Below are 6,000 nucleotides of genomic sequence, written 5' to 3'. Positions count from 1 at the left end.
TGCCGGGCGCGGCCTCTAGATCGGCTGACACGGGGGAAGAGGGGCGCCGCCCGGCCGCCGGATTGGGGGGAGGAGGCACAACAACTGGAACTCAGGGGCAAAGCTCAATCGCCGTGGTGGTGGGGAGCTCGGTCATCGTCGGCGCAGGTCAGAGGCGGGCCGGAGCGTGAGATCGTGCGGGGGCTTTTTGGCTAAAAAGCTAGGACCTGCCGAGGGTCACGTGCGTGCGTACGTGGATAGCCACGTCGACTGCTTAACACCACCTGGGCTATTTAGAACCTACATGGATCGAATTAAGTAGATTGAGGAGCCAAGAGTGCGATTTCATAGTTTGGGGACCCAGACGAAATCAGCCCAATACTTTAAGGACCGGCCGTGCAATTTACTCTTTACTCCCTATCATATCAAATATTTAGATATATCCATAGAGTATTAAATATAGACTAAAAAAATAATTAATTACATGAATTGTAACTAATTTGCGAGACGAATTTTTTAAGCCTAATTAGTTCATGACTTGACAATGTGATGCTACAATAAACATGTGCTAATAACAGATTAATTAGGCTTAATAAAATCGTCTCGCGGATTACCGAGGATTTCCATAATTTATTTTATTATTACTGTCCAAACACTCTCGATGGGATACCCGTTGTAATATCCTAAACTTTACTCTCTACCGCCCCTTATTATCTACTGTCCGATCTCTCTAGTACGTTTCGATTTGCGTTCTCCTGCGCCGCAGGGCCGTAGCTGGGGCCTTGTTTAGATTGGGGTTAGGAATCAGTATTTGGCAATATAGCACTTTCGTTTGTATTTGATAATTATTGTCCAATCATGGCCTAACTAGGCTTAAAAGATTCGTCTCGTAATTTATAATCAAACTGTGTAATTAGTTATTTTTTTTTATCTACATTTAATACTCCATACATGTGTCCAAAGATTTGATATGATGGAGAGAGTGAAAAAACTTACAATCTAAACAAGGCCTGGCTAGCACCCGCGCGGTAGGAGGCAGGCTCAGCAGCACAGTCACAGCACCCTGGTCACACTGCCCACCTTGACCCCTGTGCCTGTTGCCTAGTACTGCTCCCTCCGTCCTAATATATAATACGTAACCATCTCCGTTTCAAAGATCAAAGAACACATTTAATTCTCTTTATCAACACTAGTACTACTATATCGATGCATGTGCCTCTAAAGAGAGCACGCCTTATATTAGGGGACATGAATAAAAAGTGGTTACGCCTTATATATTGGGACAGAGGGAGTAGTATGTACTCCCTCCATACTGATAAAGAAAGTCGTTTAGGACAACATTTAACATACCAAGGAGTGGTTAATTAGGGTGTATTTTTCTCTGTTTGCCCTTATTAAATAGGGCTAAGGGTATTTCGCGTACAATAATCGTTGGCAGATGGATTGATTAGTGCGCTGTGGCATGAGGTTGGAGTAGCAAGGTTCGAGCCCTGTTTGGCCCAAAATTTGCCTGCCTAATGCGTGATTTTGCATGTGCATGGCACTGTGCAGTTGTGCGCTCCGGTTTTTGCCGTTGGTGATTTTACCTCTTTTTTTGCAACCGTTCGTGATTTTGCCTGATGCGTGATTTCTGCTCTCAACTTTACCGATGTGTTCTAGTGCTCTGTCTTGGCATCTTTCTTTTTCATCTACTACTTCACGGTCGTCACCACACCAGCACGCCAGCAGAGCCAGCGTACGGGTAGCGCTTGCGGCGGCGGCGGCGGCACCAGCCATGGGCGACGAAATATCTTCGTGGACTCCATAGCGCGAGCGAGCGAAGAAGGCAAGGAAGCAGGAAGGGGAGACGAGCGATCACTGAGTCACTGACTGCGGCCGCGACGCCGCGATTAACTAAGCGAGGCGAGCGTCGCGATTAATGAAGCACAGGGAACAAGGAGCCGGGGGCAAACGCGTCCAAAAGAGTGTTAACAGTGCCAAAACGACTTGATTTGTGCAAATCATCTAAACCCCTAAAACGACTTCCTTTCCCAGCACGGAGGGAGTATAGTAGAATAGGCAGGCTGGGCAGCACAGAACCGGCCACATCTGCCCACCTCGGCCTTTGTGCTAGTTGAATTAGTACCCACTAGGCCCTACCATGGATGTGTATACAATGGTGGAGCTTGATGGTGAAACAAGAGGGGGGCCATCAGTACTAATTTCTTACTTAATATGCATACTTGTTATTAATTTTAATCATCAATTTAATAGCTACTTAATGGAATTTTCAATCAGCAAGGAGGAGCCATGGCCGTCTTTGGCCTGCATGTAGCTCCGCCAATTTGTGTATATGTATATGCAGATTTGTTTCTTTAATAGGTACATATTACATCTTATTAGACTATATTTTATTATTTCTGTTTTGGTGTAAACTCTGTGCTTAATTGGTGTAAATTCACTACGTAGAGAACGATTTTTAGCAACGGTTTGATTTTTTTAGGGGTGGCTGGTGATGGAGCCGCCCCTACAGTGGCGTGCTCGGGTGCCCAGACACCAGCCGCCCCTACAAATGGAACAGCAGGGACGGCTGGTGTTACGAGCCGCCCCTACAAATGGGGTCTGATTTGTAGGGGCGGCTCAATCACCAGTCGTCCCTGAAAATGCTATTTGTAGGGGCGGCTGGTGATTGAGCCGCCCCTAAAAATGGCCCCGTATTTATAGCTCCGATTTGTAGGGGCGGCTCAATCATCAGCCGCCCCTACAAATGGTCCCATATAAAACAGAAGCAGCACCTTCTTCCTCCTCGAGTCACTCACTTCAACCCGTGAAAGAAAGGTGGGGAGGCCTTGGGCACCTCCCAAAAATTGCTCTACTAAGGGGGGAAAGTTTTGGTCTCAAATCCTTTGGTGGAGAGGTTGTAGAAGGTAAGAAAATGCTATTCCATATTTTTTTTGAAGTTTTAATGGTTGGTTAGTGAGTAATTAGAGTTTTGTTTTTCTCTCTCTTCTATGGTGCTTGAGCTATTTATGAGCAAATTAGATCCAACTTTTAAATGTACTAGGGTAAATTAGGGAGAGGAACAAGATCATACCCTTATTTGGTCCATGTTTCTTGATTTTAGTGAACCATTAGTTAGTTTTATGGATGTTTCATGTCATGTGATATAGATCTAGGGTTTGATTTTTTTATTAATTTCATTTTTGTAAATTTATGTTTCATAAAATTGGACTAGGGTTTATATGAAAGATATTGGGTAAAGTATAACTATTGCTAATTGTTGTCTTTAAAATTGTTTATTGTAATCAATAAATATATATTTTAATTATTTATGGATAAATGGGCCATTAATTAATTTTCCTCTACCATGGTGTGTTTGTATGCTTCATGTAATTATATTAGATTTATATTCATATATATCTGAGGTATATACAATTATTCTCAAATAATTATTACTTTGATTCATTTTTATATATATCTGAATAAGTAGTCCTTTAATGTTTATTTTGTTATTGTTGTAAAAGATGGAGTATAGGAACTCTTGGATGTATGGTTCGTTAAGGTTCAAGACAGGTTTTCGTGAAGAGGTGGATAAATTTATTGAAGCCGCAACGAAGCATGCAACGACATTGAAAGAGAATAAGGATACAATTATTTGCCCCTGTAAAGATTGCAAGAACTGTATGGCATAGACAGATGTGACTATCATCAGATCACATTTGATTATGCGAGGATTTGTTGAGGACTACACAGTGTGGATTAATCATGGTGAAACGGTTATTGTTAACGATAAGGATGAGGAGGAATACGACGATGAAACCATAGAATCCCTGTCCCAATATTCAGTAGAGCTTGATGCACGAATGGATTTCAAGTTTGGCAATGAACAAGGTGGTGATGCTGGTGGTTGGGATGGTAACGACGAAGGTGGTGCCAATAATGATGGTGGAGCACATGTCGGAGTTGAAGATGATTTAGATGACATGATTCGAACCCTTGACCAGAGATTTTACTAAATAGCCCGAAAGGTCTAGAAAAATTGGAAAGAGTGACAAAAGCATCGAAGGAGACTGTGTATGGTGTTGAAAAGGGATGTCCGACACATTGGACATTGCTACGTTTCGTGCTTGAGCTGCTCATCCTGAAGGCTAAGTACGGCTGGTCAGACTGTAGTTTCAATGATCTATTGCATCTCCTGTCATGGGTGCTGCCACAACCAAACTCAGTTCCCGCCAACACATACCAAGCGAAGAAGGTCATAAGTCCATTGACAATGGGGGTTGAAAAAATACATGCATGCCCCAACCACTGTATACTTTTTCGTGGCGAAACGTTCAAGCCACTGGATAAATGTCCCCGGTGTGGGGCCAGCCGGTACAAGAACAATGACCTTTACGGTGGGGACGAACCATCCACGGGGAAAAAGAGGAATAAGAAGGGTACAAAAAAGGTGGTATAAGAATCTCAGCCCCTAGAGGACACTCCATTAGGCAATGATGCAAAGCAGAGAAGAATTCCTGCCCTAGTAATGTGGTACCTGCCAGTGACCGACCGCTTGAGATGTATGTTCCTAAACCCTAAAGAAGCCGCACTCATGACATGGTGGGATGATGAGCGCAAGGTGGATGATGATAAGATTGCACACCCGGCTGATTGTAGTCAGTGGCAAAGGTTTGATGAGAAGCACAAAGAATTTAGCGATGACCCAAGGAATGTACGGTTTGGCCTGAGCACCGATGGAATAAATCCCTTCAATGAGAGGATGAGCAACCACAGCACATGGCCAGTGATCTTGACCATGTACAACATCCCAACATGGTTGTGTCAGAAGAGAAAGTACCTTCTCCTCACTATTCTTATTTCTGGCCCTAAACAACCAGGCATTGATATAGACGTGTTCCTCGAGCCCTTGATGCAAGAAATGGGGAGGCTATGGAGGCATGGGGAGCAGATGTACGATGCGTTCCGAAAGGAGGACTTCATATGTAGAGCAATAATATTTGTTACTACCAATGATTACCCCGCGCTGTTTGCTTTGTCTGGATAGATCAAAGGGAAGACTGGATGCTTGGTTTGCTTGGATGGTACTACATGGGTGTACCTGGATGCATCCAAGAAGATAGTTTACCTAAGGAATCGACGCTTCTTAAAGACAAGTCACAAGTACCGCAGCAAATTATTCTTTAGATTTTATGACAATGCCCCGGAGATTGAACCCCCTCCAGAGAGACGTCATAACGGAGAATATGTGTACAAAATGGTGAAAAACATACGCGTCGTCTATGAAAAGAAGAATCTGGATGGGATGAACAGATATAGAAGCACACCTCCTGTCGAAGGCGTACCTTTCAAGAAACAATCGATCTTCTTTCAGTATCTGCCTTATTGGCCAGACTTGGTGGTCCCCCATGCTATTGATGCTATGCACGTGCAGAAGAATGTCTTTGAGAGTCTCATTGCTACCTTGATGGATACAGGCAAGTCAAAGGATGGTCTGAAAGCATGGAAAGACATAGTGCAGCTAAACGTGATGCCACAGCTTCACCCTGTACCTGAGGCTAATGGAAAATACACTCTGTCCGCGACGTGCTTCAACCTAACACCAGACGAGAAGAGAGATATATGCACTTTCCTAAGGGGGATCAAAGTCCAGCTGCTAGCCGTTATGCCAGTGTGCAATCTACATCTATTCAAACTTGTAGCAAACCTGACTTTTGTCGTTTTTCATTGTTCCAGCTAATCACTCGTATATAGCTCTTGATAATTTCAATCAGTTGAGTATGATCTTTATTTCAATCTGCCAATGCTCTTGGTAATTTCAGTTTGCCTGATAGCTAACTTATTTTTGTAACATTTGAGAATTCATTTTATTTAGTTTTGCCTGATAGCTCTAGTCAACTGTTCTCATAAAAATAGGTTGTACCTTATCTTGAGTTACCCATTTTTTTGTTGGATATATAGAATCAATAATGATTGTTTAATATACATATGCCATGTGTTTAATATCGAGGCTAGTGATTAACTACTTGCAGCGCTTGACCA

This window comes from Miscanthus floridulus, chromosome 10 (assembly GCF_019320115.1).
Source record: "Miscanthus floridulus cultivar M001 chromosome 10, ASM1932011v1, whole genome shotgun sequence".
Classification (NCBI taxonomy): Eukaryota; Viridiplantae; Streptophyta; class Magnoliopsida; order Poales; family Poaceae; genus Miscanthus; species Miscanthus floridulus.
This window is presented reverse-complemented; position numbering follows the sequence as displayed.